Source organism: Melospiza georgiana, unplaced genomic scaffold (assembly GCF_028018845.1).
Source record: "Melospiza georgiana isolate bMelGeo1 unplaced genomic scaffold, bMelGeo1.pri scaffold_29, whole genome shotgun sequence".
Taxonomy (NCBI): domain Eukaryota; kingdom Metazoa; phylum Chordata; class Aves; order Passeriformes; family Passerellidae; genus Melospiza; species Melospiza georgiana.
The window spans coordinates 9,338,512-9,361,832 of record NW_026652215.1 but is presented as its reverse complement, the minus strand read 5'-3'; the positions used below and the strand labels follow the sequence as shown (position 1 = coordinate 9,361,832).

General features: G+C 48.5%; 1 protein-coding gene across 1 annotated transcript in view; it reads right to left on the bottom strand.

Annotated features, from left to right (window-relative positions):
- The window catches only part of LOC131096425 (uncharacterized), a 1,435,131-nt gene that overhangs the window by 432,228 nt on the left and 979,582 nt on the right, over nucleotides 1-23,321 (bottom strand).

Here is a 23,321-nt window from a genome sequence, read left to right as displayed (position 1 = left end):
TTTGCCACTGCTGTACAGGCCCATGGCCTCTCCCAGTCTGACTGAGTTTTGGCCGGGGGCGTATTTTGGGGTTAGTCTGGAGGCAAGGATCACATTATCAGCTCATCTGAGTGATAGTGGCATATAAATTCCTGACAACGATACAACGATTCTTTCAATCAGATGTGTGTTCTAGAAAGCCTGTGGAAATTATTACTTCAAAGTCAACACTTCATTTCAATGCACTCTGTATCACTCGCAGCCTTGGTCATTTCGAGAAAGGAGCCACACTCTATAAAAGGCTTTTAAGTAGTTAGGCCCTAGTGTGTTTTCTAGTGCTCTTCCTTCACTAGTAACCATGAAAATGGGAAGGGATTACTAGCTCTGTTTCAATGGTAGCCCACCTCTTGCAGTTGTATGTCTCTTTTGATTAGTATTATTGTATTATGGCTTACCTTTGAGGAAAATCTGTACCTCACCCTTTGCTGCTTTCTTTGCCTCTCCATCCGCCAGCTCATTTCCTTCCTCCAATTTTAAGCTCACTCTCTGGTGTGCCTTAATATGCCCTTACTATGCCTTTTCAGGTAGCTGAACTGCTTCCAGCAGCTGGATTGTCTCTTTTTTCCCTGTGAGGTCAGTAGTCCCCTTTCCTTCCACATGGCTCCATGTGCATGCACAACTCTGAATGCCTTTTGCTGTTTCTAAGGCATGGGTCAATGCATTTATCTCAGCCTTCTGTGCAGAGGTACCTGTTGGTAAGGGTCCAGACTCTATTACCTCTCTGCAGGTAGTCACTGTGAACTTTGCAATGTCGCTTTCCACTGGCAATGTAGCTGCTCCTGTCAGTGAACCAGGTCTCTGCATCATCCGGAGGATAGTCCTTTAAATCTGGGCGGCTGGAGTAGGTAGCTTCAATGGTCTCTAGGCAACTATGGTGTACTGCTTCTCCTTGATTTCCGCTGAGAAAGGAAGCTGGGTTGACAATATTAGTCACTACCATCTCTACATCATCTTGCTCTACTATGATGGCTTGGTATTTCAGAAACCTCTGTGGTGAAAGCCAGTGGCCACCCTTTACTTCCAGCACTGCAGAGACTGTGTGGGACACTAGCACAGTCATTTTTGTCTCAGGGTAAACTTGTGTGCCTCTTTAATATTCAGCACAACTGCTGCTACAGCTCTGAGGCAACCTGGCCATCCTTTGGCTGTTGCATCTAGTTGCTTAGAGAAGTAAGCAACTGCTCTTCGGTATGGACCCAAGTCTTGAGCCAGTATTCCCTGGGCAATTCCTTGCGTGGAAAAATAGAAAGAATGGTTTAGTTACATCTGGAAGTTTCAAAGCTGGAGCCGACATGAGGGCACTCTCTCTAGCTGGTGAAAGGCCCGTGTGGCGTCTTTTGTCCACTGGAGATCTCTGTTTCTATTGACGATAAGGGCATAGAGGCGTCTGGAGAACAGTCCATAATTATAAACCCACAGCTGGCACTACCTTGCCATGCCTAAGAAGGTTTGGAGTTCTTTCATTGTCTGGGGTTTCAGGGTTTGGCATATGGCTTCCCTGCCTTGAAGTCTGCTGCTCCGCACTCACTTCTTAGCCCAGGTAGATTACCTTCTGTTTCACTACCTGTGCCTTTTTCTTTGAGACTCTGTGTCCTTGGAGTCCTAGGAAATTCAAAAGGCTTACCATCCAGGCTTCTCCTGCTTCCCTCGTCCAAGTGGCTACTAGAAGATCATCCACGTACTGCAACAGCCTCCTTTCCTCTTGTGCAGCTTCCTGGGACTCTGGGTCTTTGCAAGCTGTTCTCCAATTGGAGTGGGGAGTCTTGAAGCCTTCAGGCACATGGACTATGTGAGCTTGAGTTTGAATGCAAAAATTTCCTGGCTGGCTTCGTGGATAGGGAGGCAAAAGAAGGCATCTCTTAGACCTAAAACAGTGAACCAGGTTAGCTCAGGTGTTAAACAAGTCAGTAAGGTATATGGATTTGCTACTACAGGGTATAAATTCTGTGTTATCTTATTGACAGCCCTTAATCCAGTACTATCAGTTATTGGGCTGATTCCTTCCTTATTTTCCTTTTGAGGGTACTACTCAGTTCTCACTAGTTGTGTGCTTTCCTTAAACTTGATGCTCATGGGGGAGCATCTTTCACTCTCCCTGGTACCGCAGAGGCCCATACCCTTGAAAACACTTGTTTACTTATTCTAATATCTCCTTACAAATGTCTTTCTTAATTTCAGTGTCTGTTAATGTTAAGCCTAACATCTTTATATCATTTGCCTCCAGAGTAACCTTTCTCATTTGAGAATGTTTAGCAAATTGAGCAAATTGTACAAAAGCTTTTAGGTACACATAGTACACATATTACTTTAAAGGTTTGCACAAGGATGCCTTCTCAGACTGGCCAGTTGTTCAGTTGTTCCCCACACTGCAACATAAACATTCTCCACAGGTACTAAAGCTTTATTTAAAACTGAATATATGACCCTTGTGTCGACAAAAATTCTTCCCTTTTGGGGAGGTCATCTTTACCCTTCCTCCCTTACCTTGGGAGGAGCCTTTAGCAAATCATATGTACTCATTTTGTGAACTGTGATTGCTTTGCATTTCAGCACGATAATCCTTGCCTGATTTCATACGTTGCTATCTTATGCTGCATGCTGAACAACATGTTTGATTTGCTTTCTCTTTGCCTTGTTTTCCCTTTTCAAGAAATCTGGGTGATTTCTTAAAACACAAAGACATTACAGCATACAAAACTCTATTCCATTTATCCTCCTATTTTAAAACAGTACTAACAGCAATGAAGTATTATAAATCTTTTTATTTTCTGAGCTGCTCCTACTGGCAGCCTTCTCCCAGTGAGCCCCTCCCAAAAGGGACTAATTTAGGAACCTCTTTGCTCTGGTCAGTTCTCATTATTTATTTCTCCTTGCCCTATCTCGCTTCCACTCAAACCTTTTTACAGACCTTCACAGTAGTTTCTCAACTTTCCTCCTATACACACAGCTCCAGGTGGCAGGTATCAGATGTGGTTCCCACACACAAGTTCTAAGCCCTTAGGTTCTGAATCCGCTTGACCAGAAACTTCTAATTTACATGTGCCCTGACACTTATTAGAACAGCAAAACCAGTGTTTCTCATAAACACCGCACTGCAATAATACCTGCACATCCAGCTTTCGCTCACAGGCCATTCCCGTGTTCCCTGGGGAGACGGGGCAGCCAGAGCTGTCCCTGTGCCCAGGGGACAGCCACTGTCACCTCACACAGCATGCTAATCAAAAACGTGACATAGACACTATGTTCTGATCAAACAAAATATCAGTCTTTTCTAGTTCTCTTCTTGCACAATCTAATTAAGCACTGTGTTTACTTACACTTGTTTTACTGCTTTGCAAAAAGGCTGTGCTAGTCACAGCCAAAATTCTGATATGCTCACAGACACAGACACATGCACTCCCCCCCACTCTTTATTTCAAATTCACTAGAGCCAAGGCTTGAATTGCTGTGAGGGGGAGAATTCTTGGAATTCTTTTAACTCTGCTTTATCGTAGTTAAGCATAAATCACCGTACTATAGTTCTCTTACGTAAATGCCACTCTTGTTGCAACAAAATCTTAAAATCTCTGCAAACACTATTATACAATCTAAGAATCAAATTTCTACAATGCAGAGGAAGAAAATCACCACACAAAATCACTGGGAAAGGGCATATCTCTCAAAGTGCTTGCTTTTCTCAACACAACACAGCATACTATAATTCAGCATTTATTCACATCAATTTTTCTTGGACACAATCAATATAACAGCACACAGTCTAGAGATCAAGTCTAAACATCTAAGGCAAAGGAACTCTCTGAGCTCATACTCACGGTTAAAATGTACCAAATCTACACAAATCACTACATTTAAACACGATAAATACTATTATTGACATTCTTCTACTCGCTTCTCTGCGGGGCACTTCTCTCTCTGCCCTCACAGCCTGCTGCAGCTGGTGCCTCAGGCCTCACTCAGCTGCTTCAAACACGGGTAGTACTCACCCCCCCTGCACTGTAGGGCCCTGTAGATCTACTCTCTTTTATATACCATACACTTATACACTTGCACGATTAGAAACACAGTGCACTGACTACACAATGCACACATTAACTATACAGCAACACAGTGTTCGGACATCACACACACACACACACACACACAAACAAAACACGCACGGGCTCAGCGGTTCTGCTCTATCAGAACTATGAACCTTCAACACACACATACACGGGTTCACCCGGCTCACTCTCAGAACTGCTTGTGGTCTGCTCTATCAGAACGATGAACCCCGTCTCTAATACAGCTGCTCTATCAGCTGAACTTAGACGTCTTTGGGTGGTTTACTCTCTTGCTCTCCTTTCCCTCTTTTGGGGGTCCTTCAGTACATACCGTATCTTCCTCCGCAGGCCAGCAGGTCCTTGTCTGTCCTCGCAGGTGGCAAGTTGAGACGAGCGGAGCCCCACCAGGAAAAAAATCTTAGGGCGCGCCTTGGAGGTCCGTCTATCCCCCCTGCCCCTGCTGGGACAGAGAACTCCTACCTGGCTCGCCATAATGTTTTGCGGAGAAAAGAAGAAACTTCACAACTTTATAAAAGTTGTAAAGCCCGGTATGTTTATTTACGACACGTGCCTGACGCAAGTCCCCCAACAAGGCATGCGTACTTCTGAAGACCTCGGGTCTTCTTTTATCCCCCTTCCAAATGCATATGCATACAGTTTCACAATAAGTTCATACATATTCATTCCGTGTGACATTTAGCACCAGTTCTTCTTTATCAAAGGAATTTCTAAGTCGGGGGCAAATCGACCTTGTGGTCTTTTCTGTTTTTCTTTCTCTGTCTCTTTGCTGTCTCGGCATGCGAGTTCTTCTTTCAGCTTTGGCCTCACAGACTTTTCACCTCTCTTAGACACTTCACCTAATTCAGAATGGATCTTTACTCTGTCTCACACCTGCCTGGGTGTGCTGGGGTATCTTCCTCTTCCTCACAGCCTCCTCCTCAATTCACCCAAGGTTTGGGAATGGGAAATCCTGGTTTGGGGAACAACAAGGTGTGAGTGCCTTGGGTTGGGGATTCCTCCTGCCCAAGTCCTTCTCTAGAAGTCATCTGGTGTCCATAAAAATTCCAAAACTCAAGAGTGAATCCAAAAAAGCCACCAGGAGTGTCCCATTTCCCGTCTTATTCCTCTGGGGTTCGGGGGGGTCCCCTATCTCAGGGCTGCTGGGGATCCCATGGGTCCTGGGGATACCCTCTCTCCAGGGCCTGCTTAGGGATGCTGGGGTGTTTTGGGATTCCCCTCTTCAGCCTCCCCTCAATCCAGCCACTTGGGGCTCCCACCTCTTCCAACTGCCTTGTCCTGGTTTAGGGCAAATTTGGGAGTAAACCTCCAAGGGGGTTTTCTCTAAAAAGCAGATTCAAGCAGCCCTTACCCCCAACCAGATCAGGAAAAGATTTCCTAGGGGAAAAGGGGAAAAACCTGTTTATTTAACAGGCAAAACATTCACCAGCACAAAAAAAATGAACAATACTAAACAATAAAACCTCTTGCCACTCCAAAAGAGATGACAATCTCCGAAAGTCCCCCTCTGGGCTGTAGCTTGGCTCACCCAGTCTCTTATCAGTCCCTTATCAGTCCCTCTGGCACTGGAAATGCCACGGCCCAGGCTCAGCCAGGTGGGCCACAGGTGCAAGGTGCTGGTGGTGTTCTGGGTGTTCAGTCCAGAGCAGGTTTAAACAGCTCCAAAGAAAAAGAAAAATCACAGTCCAGGGAACTTCCCTGCCTCAGCGAGCTAAAAACTAACTAAAAGCAGAGGAGAGCTCTGTCCTGCTGTCCGTCCAACTACAGCCAACTGATACTTTAAGTTTTAAGTTTTTCTATTGTGTTTTGGTGTGCACCTTTTAGCTTTATATTAAGTGTTACTGGGATCTTTTCACAGAGTGGTGAAGACAAAACAATCCTATTCTAGCTGGAGACTCAAGGAAAATCTCTTCAAACTTCAAGCCCAAAGCATAAACGATGTGGAAAGAGGAGGGTGGGCAAGCAAGCAAGGAGGATGAAACTTCATAATTTGAAGATATTAATTGGGCAGTTATGTGCCAATGGACTAAAACTTTTAAAAATGTGAGATCTCGTGACCAAGCCCTCTTATCCTCCCATCTTGGAGCCATCCAGGCAGAGCCACAGTTGTGGCTCCGGTACTGCCAGAGTGTGGCCTTTGAAGGTACTTCAATAAAAATCCACTTTATTCCTCTTAACTCCGTGTGGCCTCTATTCCAGCTCCTTAAGGCACCGCAACAGTCCGGGAGCCAAAATGTGAAGGAGTGAGTGCAGTTTCTGAAAACAAACTGCAGCTTCTTCCTCCTCCCCTTCACTATCAGAACCAGCCTTAAAGGTGCAGAACTCATTTTTGAGCTAAACACAGTGATGGGGTAAAAGCATCATGAAGTCACCCCAGGACACACCCCTGTCAGGGTCAGGGGGTCCTGTTCCTGCCTCATCTCCGGGCTGCCGGGGGTCCCTCAGCTCCGGTATCGCCCCTTCCCCTCTCCCCACCCCGGGCGTCCCCCGTTCCACAGCCCCAGCTCTCACAGGGATCCCCAAAACCAATGTCCCGCCCCGTCGGTACCGGGACATCCCCATATGGACCCCCCGGGACCCTCCCGAGGGGCGATCACGGATCCTCTGCCCCCAAAAAAGCTCCTCTTGGGGAGCCCGGAGATATCCTGGGCTCGAGTCCAGGATCTGCCGGCTCCTAACTCTCTCCTGGACACCCCTGGCTGGAGTTATTTGGGAATTAGCTACTTGAGCTGGGCTTCTTGTAGAACTTTCAGCAGCCTTGTGTTCTTCACCATGCGGTGAATGAACCTTGCCAGTCTCGCTGGCATCATTTACTCCCTCTCCTCCAGTGATTTTAACAAACTTTTCAAGGAAGAACAACAAAACATTTTCTTTTTCACTGGCTACCCACAACAGCCATTTTCTTCATCAGTTCTCCCATAAGTTCCCCAGGAGGAAGGAGAGACTGCATCCAAGTTTCCAAGAGTTCTTCCAGAAAGAACCACAACCTTCTCAGTGGAGGGAACCATGAAGTTGTCAAAAGCACTTGGGGTCAGACAGCAGTGCTTGAACTCATTGTTCCAAAATAATGTCACAATCTGGTTGAGAAAATCATTAGAGAGATGCCTCTGCCCCAGTTAAGGTACTAATGAGACCAAATTCAACGTGGATTTTATTGAACAGTAAATGTGAGGTAGAGAGAGAGATGGAAAGAAAGAGAAGAGGGGGGGAAAGCAAGGGAATGACAGGGACAGAGACCTCCCCTGGAGCAGGGCCAAGTGTGACATTGTCCCATGTGTGTGTGACCTTCCCAGGGTGGGGGTTTTGCACCTGAGCCACTTTGGGTAAGGGGGGTGGTGTTGACCCCCTGAGCAGGGATTATCCCACCGTTTCAGGTTGCAATGTAAGATGTAACCAAATGCATGTTTTCAATCACCATTTTCATCAACTGCCATAAACAGGAGGCGGGGCAGTGTTCTTTATCTCTTCCATGACTCACCCCTGATAACGCCCTCCAGGGGAGATATCTTCTGTGAATGGGCCATTGTGTGTCACTGCAGGACTGATAAAATTCCATCATCCCATTGTGGGATGCTCCGCCCAGGGGGATGAACCAAGCATTCCTACCATGATATAAGCTGAGGCTTTCAACACCACGAGCAGCTTGCCTGCTGGATTCCCAGAGGACAAGAGCTCCATAACCACTACTGGACCTCTGGAGGAAGACAAGACCCTTCTACAGGATCACTGCTCTGACAGAATCGCGTTCATCACTCCAACAGGACTGCACCCACCATTTAATTGGACTGCTGCCACCACCCTGCCCAACAGGGTGTCAAGTTATATTCTGACTCTGTCAGTTTAAGGCAGGGTTTCTGTATCATTGCCTCTATCTTCATTTTCTTTTTAAATTGTAATTCTGACTTAGACGCTCCCCCTGGTTTGTCTTCAAACCAGAGCAAAAGACAATGTGCGCACCCTTTGTTTTCTTCCCAGAACAGGATTTCCCATTCCCAAATCTGGATTGGGTGGAGGAGGAGGCTGTGAGGAAAATGAAGGAGCCCTGGGACACCCAGGCAGGTGAGGAGGAAGTCAGTGCCCCTTTCCCCCTCTCTCCTGCTCCATCTCCCAGCCCAGCATGGCCCCCATCTGCAGGACAAGCTTGGTGCCAAGACCATCCTGCCTGGGATGCACTTGGGGGATCTCCTTCCTCTTCCTTCTGGAATGGAGGCAAATCCCATCTTCTCCTTGCTGAGACAAAAAACTGATGATGGAGACCAGGGAGGAAAAATCTCCTTGGCAGAACCTCATGGAAGAGGCTGTTTTGTTTGACTCCACAGTGCAGAATTCTAATGGGGAGGAAAATCCCCAGAGATCGTGCAGGAAGAGGGGCTCCAAACCCAGCCCAGGGTGCTCTGAGGAGGAAAGACCTACCCTGGGCCAGGAAGGTGGACAGAGCTTCAGCAAGTTCTCGGAGCTGATGGCCCAGAAGCAGCTTCATGATGGGCAGAAGCCCCACAAGTGCTTGGAGTGTGGGAAGGGCTTCAGGCAGAGCAGCACCCTGATCCACCACCAGATGATCCACACCAGGGAATAGCCCTACGAGTGTGGAGAGTGTGGGAAGGGCTTCAGCTACAGATCCAACCTTGTGACCCACCAATGCATCCACACTGGGAAGAGGCCCTATGAGTGTCCCCAGTGTGGGAAGAGCTTGGCCCGGAGCTCTCACTTGACCAGGCACCAAAGAAGGCACTGGTAAAGTAAGCTCTGCCAATGCCCCAAGTGCAGGAGGAGCTTCGTGCACTACTCCAGGTTAAACCCCCATGGAGGACCCACATTAAGCAGAGCCCTGGTGATCCATGTTCCCCGTGATACATGCCAGGAAAACACTTGCACCTTTTCCTGCCCCTGCCAATGGACATGATGTGGCTCTGAAGAACCACATGAGGATCTCGGCATGGCCATGTCATTGCATTCTCTCCCACCTCAGGACACTGCCAGGGGCAGGAAAGGGACTCTCTCTCTCTTTCTCTCTCTCCCTTGAGGAGAAGGGTGTCCTTTCCAGGCAGTGGGAAATTGTGGCCGGGAAGAGACAGTCAGTTGTGTTGTAGTTTTCCCTTTATTTTATTCCTTCTGTTACCAGTATTGTTTCTGTTCTTGTTTGTTCCTTATCTTGCTGCTGTTGCAAATAAATTGTTCTTATCCCAGCCTGGGATCTTTCCCTTTTGTTCTTTCCACAAGAGGTGGGAGGCCAGCAGGGCAGCGCGGTTTTAGTGGGAGCAGGAAATTCAGGAATCCCAATCCTGAAGAGCAGTCCATGGAAGCTGAACATCCCAGCTGGTGCCAGCCCTGGTGGCCATGGCAACAGCCTTGGGAGCGGGTCCCTGGCGGGGGCTGTGGGAACCTCTTCCCTCTGGTGCCCAGGGAGAGCAGTGGAGGGAACGGCTGCAGCTGAGTCGGGGCAGGCTCAGGTTGGATGTCAGGAAAAGGTTTTTGCCCAGAGGCTGCTGGGGCCCTGCCCAGGCTCCCCAGGGAAGGGTCCCAGCTCCAGGGCTCTCTGAGCTCCAGCAGCATTTGGACAGCACTGCCAGGCCCAGGCTGGCATTGTTGGGGTGTCCTGTGCAGAGCCAGCAGTTGGACTGGAGGATCCTGATGGGTCCCTCCCAGCTCAGCCAATTCTGTGGTTCTGGGATCCCATGAGCCTGGGGATGAGGCTGCCAATGGCTGCCATGGCAACAGGCTCTGGCTGCAGGCCTGAGCTGGTGTCCATGGCAACCACCCCTGGCATGGGGTCTCCATGGAGCTGCCAAGGGACTGACCATAGCAACAGGGGGCTGGTGATGGTTGCCATGGAAACTGACCGTAGCAATAGGGGGCTGGTGATGGTTGCCATGGAAAGTGACCATAGAAGTAGGAGTCTGGTGATCATTGCCTGCTAAGATCAGATTTGTCACAGGCCCTCAGAGGGGTTCCATGGGGATTTTCCAAGAGTCTCCAGGCTGTTCCACAGCTGGAATGTCACAGGCACAGACAGGGGCTCCATGGAGACCTCCCACGGCTTTCTGGGGATTGTAAAGAGCCCTGTGGTCAGAGGCAGTCACAGCCATTCCATGGTGACATCCCAGGGGACCTTGGGCTGCAAAGGAACCAATCTGTCACAGACACTCACGGGGGCTCTACGGTGACATCCCAGGAGTCCCCAGGCTGCCAAAGAGCCGGGATGTCCTAGACACTCACAGGCGTTCCTGTCATGGGCGCAGTGAGACCTTCAGGCAAAATCTATTAGGGAAACTCCTGTTGGGTCACAACATGCAGAAAGGATTCCCAATAGCCCCCATAGATGCCCAAACGTCACCATTGAATCAGAGATGACACAGACTCAGATCAGAAGGCTAAGGGCTAAAAGCCACCTGTTTTTCAATCCTCTTCTTTTATACCTTGGTTTGCTACAGGTGGACCTCACTGGTCCTTTAATCAACACATTTCACATGATTGGCCAATTAAGACAACATCCTTCAGTAAACAACATTATGGAAAAAACAATCTTTTATAAATATTGTCAAGGTGCCAGTTATTGATGTTTGTTTTACATTCGGCCTTTGTGGGCGCTCTCTGGATGTGGGAAACCCTCCTGTAGCAGTTCTGTTCCAGGTAAAAGGAGATGCACAGGACGTTTTTGGTCTTCAGCTTCTTGTGTATTGTTATCTTCTCTAAAGTTTTGCATGCTGTGCATACCAGGCTAAGCATGCTGGATAAACACCTCAAAATGGCTCTAAAATGTACGGTTTCAAGGTCTTTTAAAGTTGTCTCACTTATTAACTCTTAAAATGTATATTATTTCTACTTATCTACCAATTACTCATCCCTTGACTGTCCACATAACCTCTACACTGTGCTTTCCTCGACCAATGACCCTGTGCCACCAACACTGCAGAACATGGAGTAGATGAAGAAGATGAAAGGGACTACATCCAAATTCCTCCATCTTGCTTCCTATCTACATCATATTAAAAATCCCAACACCTAAATTTCTCACCCAAGGCACATGCTATACTACCCTCTAATCTATTTTAGACTTTGATAAATTCTAACCTGTCTCAAAGTCCTGGAAGTCCTCTCCATGGGGGACGGTTAAAGGCAGCGTTTCTCTGGGGGTCGGGACCCCTTTAGAGCAGACAGAGAAATATTCCCTGTGCCCTGGATTCCCACACATTTAACCTAAAACCCTTTAATCCTTGACATGTGAAGTTACCCCAAAATGCTCCAGGTAAGTAGGATTAGAAGGAGAAGAAATAGAGAACAACAGAAAGACAGAAGATCCATAGAAAGAGACGCACATAGGTACCAACTGCTGGGGTTCCAGCATCACCAACAGAGAAACCCCAGGAGAAGGCAGGATCCAGATCATGGGCTGGCCTCGGGCTCTGGCTTTTAACCCCCTGCTCCTTCATGGGCCCACCCCTGGGGTGGGAATGCCAGTTGCTTGTCCAATCAGAGCCATGGTAGGCACCAGCGGCTGGTGTGTGATTGATTGACAGCTCAGCCAATCAGAACTATGTTAGCACTGCCCGTACTGTGTGACTGACAGCTCTGCCAGGCCAGGGTTGGGGGTGGGGTTCTGTCCCACCACAAACCAAGGCCTGACCCGGCCCTCGCCCCACATGGGCATTCTGAGCATCCCAAGGTGTCTCGGGACATCAATCTCATCCAGCCTCTGACAGCAACCACGATGACAATACAGAATCTCATGGAATCAAGGGTCAGTTGTGACCTCATGGTGCCTCATGGAATCAAGGAGACCATTGTGGAACTCAGGGGCAGTATGGCTGCAAGGGTCAAAAATTAAACACTGGGGTCCATAGAAAGAAGGAACCATTGTGACACAGCGAGGCCGCATGGAGCCAAGGGAACTCTGTGACTCTGTTGGGGCTCATGAAACCAAGAAGCCATTGTGACCCTGTGTCGTGGGTTGACAGCCTTTATCCCAATATCGTGTGTTGTGTCTGGCAGCTGTGCCTTTTCTCTCTTCCCCCCCCCCGGCCGTCTTGCTGTGGCGGGGCGGGGAAGAGAGGGGGGGAGTGTTTGACCAGGCTTTTTGGCTTTTGGCTTTTTGCTGCTTGGCTTGGCTAGCCGCTTTGCTTGCTTGCTTTCTGCTTTTTGCGCTGTTTTTTTTCTTTTCTTTTGTTCCCTCTTTCTTACCCTCCCCTGAAGATACTGGACCGGTTCCGGACCTGACCTGAGACGTCCAGGACACCTGGAGCTTGCAAGAGAAGCTTGAAGCCCTCACCATACACAGTCTGTTTCTTTCCTTTTCTTGTGTTGGGGAGTGTTCTTTTGTTACTTGTAAATAAATAGGTTTTGTTTTCCACTTTGCTCCTCCGAGAAATTCCTTCCCGAACCCGGTGTTGGGGGAGGGGTGGTTGGAGGTTTGTTTTGTTTTGGGGGGCTCCCTTTTGGAGATTTCCCCTAATTTGTCCTAAACCAGGACAATATACTTTTTGGTGCGTTGGCCGGGAAACGGAGGCCAAAAAAACAGTGGAAAAAAAACCTATAACAATAATATTTTGGTTTTGGCTATTTTGGTGGGCATATTGGTGATTCATAATGTCATTTGGAGTGGAAGCTTGCTGGTATTTCTGGTCCCTAGGGGTTTTTGAAGTTTTAATACTTTTGTGGTCCCTGGGGTTATTTCCTTACCCAAAAATAGCTCTGATGTTGTCCCTAATAAGTAGCTTTTGTAAGCGGGGGGCACTAACCAGAATAGTCATTGTGCTGGTCTTATGTGTGATGATGTGTCGGATAAAAATGCTGGACTTTATTTCAGGAATGTATGGATTGCTGTTATGGTTGTTTACTCAGTTTGTTTGGGGAGAAGAAGGGGAAGGGGCTTTTCAGCCTTTGTCCTCCTTCTTGTCCTCCAAATTGTTGACATCTCTATTAGAAAATACTGAATTTCCCCTGAGTTTGAAAGAAACCATCTTTCTGGCATTTAATTTATTAAGCCTTTTCTATACTGTCTGGAGTGTGTATAAAATGAAGACTGAGATTTCTAGAGGGGTTAGAGACACTCCTGACTTAGGAGTAAAACAAAGCAGGAAAAATCTTGACTGGAGTGGGAAATGGGAGGACATGGGCCAGACTTTAAAGGAACTTTCCGATCCTATAGATTGGGACTTTCCATCTGATCAAATTCAGGATCCAGTCGAGGTGGCAAAGTATTTGAGGGAGAAGTGCCATGGTAATACTAAGGAGGAAAGGGTTACTGCAGTGAGCTGGGCCTTGGCGTTTGTTTACCGTACTCTGCTAGATACTGTGGAGCAGCAGATAGCAGAAAGGGAACAGGGAGATAAGTTAGTTACTATCCCAGTGACCCAGGCTGCAGCTAACATCCCAGGCTCCAGGCTAGCAGCTGAATCAGACAATAGGCCCCAAACCATGGCTGTTGCAGCTAATACAAGAGGTGGAAAGTGTAAAGGCAAGACTGATCGAAAGGTGGAGGATGATGATGATGATGCAGGAGAAGGACCCTCACCAAAATCAGAGGCCACATCAAGGGGCACAGAATCTGGAGCTAATATTGACTCCGTTTCTCTGAAGGACCTCAGAGGCCTAAGAAAGGATTACAGACGACAACCTGACGAATCTATAATTAGTTGGTTAGTCCGCCTTTGGGATGCTGCAGGGGAGGTTACAATTTTGGATGGTACTGAAGCGAGGCATTTGGGATCCCTGTCACATGATCCTGTCATTGATCAAGGTATGATGAGGGGGGCTAACCCTCACAGCCTCTGGGAACGGGTCCTAAGAAGCGTAGCAGAACGATACCTGTGTACGGATGATCTCTATATGCAGCAGACACGGTGGAAGACCATAGAACAGGGGATCCAACGCCTGAGAGAGATGGCGGTGGCAGAGCTCATTTTCTCAGATGATACAACAACTAGGAATCCGGACCTGGTACCATGCACACCTGTAATGTGGAGGAAACTTGTGCGACTTGGGCCACCAGAATACGCTTCTGCCCTAGCAATAATGAAGCGGGATGATACATATGAAACTGTGCTCGATATGGCAAAGAAGCTTCGAGCGTATGCAGATGCTGTGCATGGCCCAACTCATGCCAGAATTGCAGCAGTGGAAACCCGACTGCAGAAACTAGAGGACAAAATAGAGGAGAATCATAAGAAACTTCGGGAAGAGATTAAGGAGGACCTTATTCAAATCTCAGCTGTACAAATTAGAGGCCCTGGTGTCCAACGCTGGCGCTCCTTTGATGGGGAGAGAAGGTACATCCCACGGGCTGAGTTATGGGCTTTTCTGCGTGAGTCTGGAGAAGACATGAGGAGATGGGACAGAAAACCCACCGCTGCTTTGGCACAACGGGTGCATGATTTGAAGAAAAGAGAAAGTATCACCAAAAGGATAGCAGCTCCGGTCGCTCGTAGCCGAGATGTTAAGTATGCTGATGACGATGACATGTCCGATCCCCTTGAAGGAACTTCTAAGGCATATGCCCAAGGAAAGAAGGACAATCTGGCTTAGAGGGGCCCTGCCTCCAGCCAGGAAGAGGCACGGGAGAACCGGGTTTTCTGGAAGGTGTGGATCAGATGGCCTGGCACATCAGAGCCACAAGACTATGAAGCATTGGTTGACACTGGATCACAGTGTACCTTAATGCCATCAGAACACGTGGGGACAGAACCTGTTTCCATTGCTGGAGTGACGGGGGGGATCACAACAGTTGACTTTGTTGGAAGCTGAGGTGAGCTTGACTGGGAAGGAGTGGCAGGAACATCCGATTGTGACTGGTGCAGAGGCTCCGTGTATTTTGGGCATAGACTTCCTCCGGAATGGCTATTACAAAGATCCTAAGGGATTCAGGTGGGCTTTTGGAATAGCTGCAGTGGAGATAGAGGGTATTAAACAATTGAATACCTTGTCTGGACTATCAGAGAACCCATCTGCAGTAGGACTCTTGAAGGTAGAGGAACAACGAGTGCCAATTGCCACCTCAACAGTGCACCGCAGGCAGTACCGGACGAATCGAGATGCCGTGATCCCCATCCACAAAATGATCCGAGAGCTGGAGAGCCAAGGGGTGGTCAGTAAAACCCACTCACCCTTCAACAGCCCTATCTGGCCCGTGCGAAAATCTGACGGAGAATGGAGATTGACTGTGGACAACCGTGCCTTGAATGAAGTGACTCCACCACTGAGTGCGGCTGTACCGGACATACTGGAACTGCAGTACGAGCTGGAGTCCAAGGCAGCAAAGTGGTATGCGACCATCGATATTGCTAACGCATTTTTCTCCATCCCTCTGGCAGCAGAATGCAGGCCTCAGTTTGCTTTTACATGGAGGGGAGTGCAGTATACCTGGAACCGACTGCCCCAGGGGTGGAAACACAGTCCTACCATCTGTCATGGACTGATCCAGGCTGCACTAGAAGAGGGTGAGGCTCCAGAACATTTACAATATATTGATGATATCATTGTTTGGGGGAACACGGCAATAGAAGTGTTCGAGAAAGGAGAGAAGATAATTCATATTCTCTTGGAAGCCAGATTTGCCATTAAGAAGAGCAAAGTCAAGGGACCTGCCCGAGAAATTCAGTTCTTGAGGGTGAAGTGGCAAGATGGACAGCGTCAGATTCCTGCGGATGTTATTAACAAAATCACTGCTATGTCCCCACCAACTGATAAGAAGGAAACACAAGCTTTCTTAGGTGCTATAGGTTTCTGGAGGATGCACATCCCTGAGTATAGTCAGATTGTGAGACCCCTTTATCTGGTTACCCGCAAGAAGAACTTCCATTGGGGCCCTGAGCAGCAGCAAGCTTTCATCCAAATCAAGCAGGAGATCGCTCATGCTGTAGCCCTTGGTCCAGTCAGGACGGGACCAGATGTGAAGAACGTGCTCTACTCTGCAGCCGGGAGCCATGGTCTGTCCTGGAGCCTTTGGCAGAAGGTGCCTGGCGAGACCCGAGGCTGGCCATTGGGATTTTGGAGTCGGAGCTACAGGGGGTCTGAAGATAACTATACTCCAACAGAAAAGGAAATCTTGGCCGCCTATGAAGGAGTCCAAGCCGCCTCAGAGGTGATTGGTACAGAGGCACAACTCCTTCTGGCACCCCGACTACCGGTGCTGGGATGGATGTTCAGAGGAAAGGTTCCCTCTACCCACCATGCCACCAATGCTACTTGGAGTAAGTGGATTGCCCTCATTACGCAGCGCGCTCGAATTGGGAAGTTAAATCGCCCTGGGATCCTGGAAATAATTACAAATTGGCCCGAAGGTGAAAGCTTTAGTGTCGCGGATGAGGAACAAGAGCCAGTGACCCGGGTTGAGGAAGCTCCGCCATACAATCAGTTACCAGCAGAAGAAACGCGTTACGCTCTATTCACCGATGGTTCTTGTCGCATCATAGGGATGAAACGGAGGTGGAAAGCAGCTGTATGGAGTCCCACTCGATGGGTTGCAGAGGCTACTGAAGGAGAAGGCGAATCCAGTCAATTTGCCGAAATCAAAGCTATTCAACTGGCCCTAGGTATTGCAGAGAGAGAGAAGTGGCCAAGGCTCTATTTGTATACCGATTCGTGGATGGCAGCCAACGCTCTATGGGGATGGCTGAAGAGATGGAAAGAGGCGAACTGGCAGCGAAGAGGAAAACCAATTTGGGCTGCGGAAGAGTGGAAAGATATCGCTACTCGGTTAGAGAAGTTACCTGTGAAGGTTCGCCATGTAGATGCCCATGTCCCCAGAAGCAGAGCTAATGAAGAGCAGCAAAACAACCAGCAAGTACATCAGGCTGCAAAGATAGGGGAGTTGAAGATAGATCTCGACTGGGAGCATAAGGGAGAGTTATTCTTAGCACGATGGGCCCATGATGCCTCAGGCCACCAGGGTAGAGATGCCACCTATAAGTGGGCACGAGACCGAGGGGTGGATCTAACCATGGACAGTATCTCTCAGGTTATTCGTGACTGTGAGACGTGTGCTGCCATTAAGCAGGCCAAGCGGGTGAAGCCCCTCTGGTATGGGGGGCGGTGGTCTAAGTACAAATACGGGGAGGCCTGGCAGATTGATTACATCACACTGCCTCAAACCCGCCAGGGCAAGCGCTATGTACTGACCATGGTAGAAGCCACCACGGGATGGTTGGAAACCTACCCTGTGTCTCATGCCACAGCCCGTAACACTATCTTGGGCCTTGAAAAGCAGGTCCTTTGGAGGCACGGTACTCCCGAGAGAATTGAGTCGGATAATGGGACTCATTTTAAAAACAATCTTATTAATACTTGGGCTAGGGAACATGGCATCGAGTGGATATACCATATCCCCTATCATGCACCAGCTGCAGGGAAGGTGGAAAGGTATAATGGATTGTTAAAAACCACCTTAAAAGCATTGGGTGGGGGGTCTTTAAAAAACTGGGAGCAGCATTTAGCAAAGGCTACCTGGTTAGTTAACACTCGAGGTTCCACCAACCGAGCAGGTCCTGCTCAGTCTGAGCTCCTTAATATAGTAGATGGGGATAAAGCCCCAGTGGCCCATGTCAGAGGTTTGTTGGGAAAGACAGTATGGATCAACCCTGCCTCGAGTACAGACAAACCCATCCATGGGATTGTCTTTGCTCAAGGACCAGGTTATACATGGTGGATAATGCAGAAAGATGGAACAACACGGTGTGTACCTCAGGGAGACCTGATTGTGGGATGAGACTCATATATGAATGTCATTGTTTGTTGAATGTGAGACAGAAGGAAACTGTAAGTGTCAAAAGTCTGAGCAAGTAAGATGAGAGGAATACGTAAGTGTCAAAGGTGTGAGTAAGTGAAATGAAAGTTTTTATTGTATATTCACGATATGGGATAAGGGGTGGAGAAAAAAGTATATTGTCCTGGTTTAGGACAAATTAGGGGAAATCTCCAAAAGGGAGCCCCCCAAAACAAAACAAACCTCCAAGCACCCCTCCCCCAACACCGGGTTCGGGAAGGAATTTCTCGGAGGAGCAAAGTGGAAAACAAAACCTATTTATTTACAAGTAACAAAAGAACACTCCCCAACACAAGAAAAGGAAAGAAACAGACTGTGTATGGTGAGGGCTTCAAGCTTCTCTTGCAAGCTCCAGGTGTCCTGGACGTCTCAGGTCAGGTCCGGAACCGGTCCAGTATCTTCAGGGGAGGGTAAGAAAGAGGGAACAAAAGAAAAGAAAAAAAAACAGCGCAAAAAGCAGAAAGCAAGCAAGCAAAGCGGCTAGCCAAGCCAAGCAGCAAAAAGCCAAAAGCCAAAAAGCCTGGTCAAACACTCCCCCCCTCTCTTCCCCGCCCCGCCACAGCAAGACGGCCGGGGGGGGGGAAGAGAGAAAAGGCACAGCTGCCAGACACAACACACGATATTGGGATAAAGGCTGTCAACCCACGACACCCTGCAAGACTTCATGGAATCAAGGAGAATACTGTGACAGTGTGGGGACCCATGAAATCAAGGAACCATGGAACAGGTCTGCCTGCTTTGACCTCCTGGGGGCTGTTTGACAGGTCCCACTGAATTTGACATGTCAAGGGCCACTTCTCATCTGACTGTGAAGCACTGGGGCTCTGTGCTTTCCTTCCTATGGAAAAGAGCTCTCTTTCTTGTCTAGGCTTCTATGCCTGAAATTAGGATTCCACCTCTTAAATTCCCTATATGCAAGGGTTTCTCCCAAACAAAATCTGCCAATACAGTCAAGTGTGGCTAGACTCGGCCTCTGGTGACTGCCTCTCATCTGCCCCAGTGCTCGGTGGTTTCCTTCCTATGGAGACCATTGTGACAATGTGGGGGGTTGTGGAGCCAAAGGGCATTGTTACACTGTAGGAACTTGAGGAACCAAGGGAATCATTGTGGCACTGTGAGTACCATGGATCCAAGGGGCCATTATGACACTGTGGAGTCTTGAGGAACTATGGGGGCCATTGTGACACTTTGAGGTCTACTGAAATGCAGGAAACATTGTGACACTGCAGAGTACCAGGGATCCAAGGGACCATTGTGACACTGTGGAGCCTCATGGAACCAAGGACATCACTGTGGTTCTGTTGGGCTGCATGGTCCCAAGGGGCCAATGTGAAGTCACGGGGCTTTGTGGAACCAAGAGGCAATTGTACTATTTCAGGGCCTCATGGAGACAAAGGGTCATTGTGATCCTGCAGGGCACCATGGATCCGTGGAGAAAATTGTGGTAATGCAAGGCCCCATGGAATCATGGAGACCATTGTGACCCTGCAGGGCCTCATGGAGGGAAGGGGCCATTGTGACACTATGGGAACTTGTGGAGCCAAGGGGATCATTGTGGTACCACTGGAGCCCATAGAACCAAGGGGCCATTGTGACTAAGAGGAGCTTCATGGAACCAATAGATAATTATGATAGCCTGGGCTTTTGGAACCATGGAGACCATTTAGATCCTTAAAGACTTGTGTAACCTAGGGGCCATTATGACACCAGAGGGCATCATGGAAGCAAGAGAACCATTGTGACACTGCAGGGCCCTGTGGAACCAAGGGAACGTGAAATAGGTGTGGCTGCCTTGGACTCCCAGGGCTCACCTGACAGGTCTGGCCGACCTTGGAATGTGGAAGGCCACTCCCATCTACCCCTGAAGCACTGGGGCTCTGGGCTTTCCTTTGTATAGAAAAGAACTGTCCATCTTTTCCAGGTATCCATGGCCAAAACTTGGATTCCACCTCCAAATTTCTGTGTATCCAAGGAATACTGCCAGACAAAAGTTGCAAGGACAGAGAGGTCTAGCTGGTCTTTGATTCCTGAGTTCCAGCACTTACCTGTTTTGCAAACACTGGAAAGGGCTCTGTGCTTTTCTTTTTATGGAAGAAAAACATCCGTCTTCTCCAGGCACAAATGTCTGAAATTAGGATTCCACATCCATAATTTCAAATATCCAATGGTTGGTCGAAGCAAACACGCCAGGACAGACAGGTCAAGCTTGCCTTGGCCTCTGGTGGTTGCCATGCATCAGCTTCTGAAACATGGGGGCTCCGTGGCTTTCTTCCTATGGAGACCAATGTGACATTTGGGAGCCTTGTGAAATGAAGGGGCCATTGTGATACTGCAGAGCACCATGGATCCAAGGGACATCATTGTGGCTCTGTTGGGCTGCATGGTCCCAAGGGACCATTGAAAATCAGCAATGTGAGAATTAGCCCAGCTGTAACTCAGAGTCAGCCAGATTTTACCCCGGAAGAACTGGGCGTGAGTTTTAAGTCCTAGGAGTCATTCAAAGAACAAATTAAAATCAATCATGAGGTGGATCATTAACAATTTTCCAGATGCCTCTGCTGATAAAATCCATACCACTGAATTTTGCAACTCAGTGGGAGTTGATCTGTATAATTTTTGATCAAAAGGGACCCCATTGCACTCTGCGTGCTCCCCATCTTCCATACCACACTTGACCAGCAAGCAGTGTGTTGAAAACTCAATCCGTTGGTAACTCCTAACTCGGGAACTCCCCTCAAACCTGCCTTTCTCAAACCTTTAATGATGGTCCAAGATGGCAATGGCCATGCTGTCTTGGAGCATAATGCCCTGGAGACTCAAGACAGAACGAGCCAAAATATGGCTCAGGAGCCTGACCACCCTCCCTCCATCTTGGCTCCTCCACTTCCTGCTACCACAACTTTCGCCGCTGCCCTGAAAAAAGCTCCAGACTCCAACCACACAACTGCGGGTCCTGCCCTCACTGTCAATCATTCTCTCTCCACACTGGACCATGCCTCCAGTTAAGGAAGGAGACTGGCACATAGCCTCGAAATTCCTCATTGCCCTGTTATGTTATGAAAAAAGGGGGCAGAATCCCAGGTATCAGCTACTGGTTTGCAGGGAAATCAAGGATCTTTGTATCTAAAGACCATAGGAAGGACTTACCTTGCTTTAATGAACTAATGAGGGCCATGTTTACAGCACATGTCTGTAAACATGATGAACACATGTCTGTAAACATGAACACCTATGATTTAAAATATATTATGTTGTTGTCACCTACAGAAAACACCCGGTGGGAAGAGGGGTGGAAGTGTTTATTATGCTAATAGCAATGACTATGCTAATAATGAAGCAAGGGCGGAATTGACAATCAACTATCTAGCTGGAGAATGACAACACAGCTTACTAGATGATCAAGCAGTAGGTATCGCCAGAGAAGTATTGAATGATATCAAAGAGATGGCTTTGAAAGCTTTAATCCAGGTATCAGATGGTAGCACCCCCAATTTGAAATAATTTGGGTGGCTGCAGCTAAAGCTCTAGGACAATCAGACCATCCTGGGTGCCTGTTAAGTAAGCAAACCAATGCTACCTCCCTCACAATGAGTGGCCTGCTCTCAGACATAGAGACCATCAGACATGCCACCGTGCAGAACAGCGATAGAGTTTTTACTCTGGGCACATGGGCATGGCTGTGTAGACTCTGAGGGCATGTGTTGCATGAACCTCTCCATCCACAGCAAGTCAATCCACAAGAGCATTCAGGTACTGAAGGAAGGGTTCAAGAAGCTTCAAGTGGAAAACAACAACTGGTTCAATAAACTCTTCCAATCCAAGGGACTAAAGGGTTGGATGATGTCTATCTAAAACAGGACTATTAATTCTCTTAGTGGTTGTTGCTGTATTGTTAATTGTCCCATGTTTGTTTGGATGCTTTTAGAAAGTCCTACAAAATTCTTTCAGTTTTGTCTTTGTTGTAAAACAGAAAGGGGGAAGATACCTAACACAGGCTCCTCATGGGCACCTTGGACAAGAGAATTGGAGGCCAGGATGGCACAAAAACCTCTCAGAGACTCAATTTTGGAAGGAAATTCCTTAAAAGTACCTACAAGTATACTTAAATCCATAAAGTACCTTAAAAACCTTGAGTATCTCAAAGTGTTAATAAGCCCTTCTAAGTTTCAGTACAAAGCTCTCCAGGGACTCATTAAAGCAGATAATTGGGGCCATGATTGCACAAACCTTTCACACAGTGTGTATCAAAAGGGAAACACCAAGTACCTTAAAATAACTGAGGTACCCTGCAGTATTAATGAGCCCCACTGAGTGTTGTTACTGAGAAAGCCTCTCCAGGGAGTAATTACCGCAGAAAATTGGAGGCCACGATTGCACAAAGCTCTCAGAGACTCCAAGGCAAAAGCCAAACTCAAAGTCTTTTGAAAAACGCTGTGAGCATGAAGGAGCCCCCAGGGCCATTGTTGAGCAAGGCTCCCCAGGGACTCCTTCCAGCAGATTCTTGAGGCCACTGGGATGTGGTCTAGGGGCGGATGCTGAGGGCAGGACAAGGGGCTGACAGTGCCCAGCCTGGCTGAGGCTGTTCCAGGAGCCCCCAGGGCCTCAGGACAAGGTGTCTCCTCATAGCCCTTGGTGGCACAGACCCTGCTGTGCCCCAGGGCACCTAGACTTGGCTTCTCTTTGTCCCCACCTGCCATCACTGCCTCCAATTCTCTGCTCTGCCTGGGGCCTGGGGACACTTTCTCAGTCGTGTCCCTCAGTGGGACCCATTAAATGTCCAAGAAATTTTGGAGTTGGATTCTGACTTGGAGTTCTGGAGAGGTTTCTTCAGCTCCCTCTCAGGGACTGATGTTCAGGGCCTGAGCACAATGCCCCAGAGGCTCATTAAAGTCCTGGTGCTGTGTCTGTGCTGCTGAGCTGGGCTGGGCTGCTGGCACAGAGGCAGCGCCTGGTAACCAAGAGGAGCTTCAAAAGCACATTTCTCTTGATGAGCAGCTCTTCTCCAGCCCAGTAGGGCTGGGGCACTGCCTGCAGCCACCCTGGGCCCAGCACAGAGGCACAGAGAGCTTCAATCAGTCAGGGCTGGGAAGGTGCTGAGAAGTGCTGGGGCAGAATCACTGCCAGCCCTTGGCACAGGAACCTCTGGCTGCAGGACAATGCAGCTGCAGCTCCTGGAGCCATCTCCTAAAGCTGGAACATCCCAATGCCTACAGACTCTGTGAGTACATTCTCTGATTGTCTCTTGTGCAGAGCAGCCAGGGGTGCCCAGGGCTGTCCTGCAGAGCAGGGTCCTGCACTCCAGGGCGCCTTTCTAGAGCAGGGACTCTGCTGCCAGCCAGGGACAGCTCTCAGCCAGTCCTGGCAGCTGCTCCCGGCACTGGGGGACAAGATCTGGGTGGGAGGAGACAGCTGGTAAGGCTTGGAAGTGTTCTTCTTGTGTGGGGAGGATGCTGCATGGTTCAGGACTG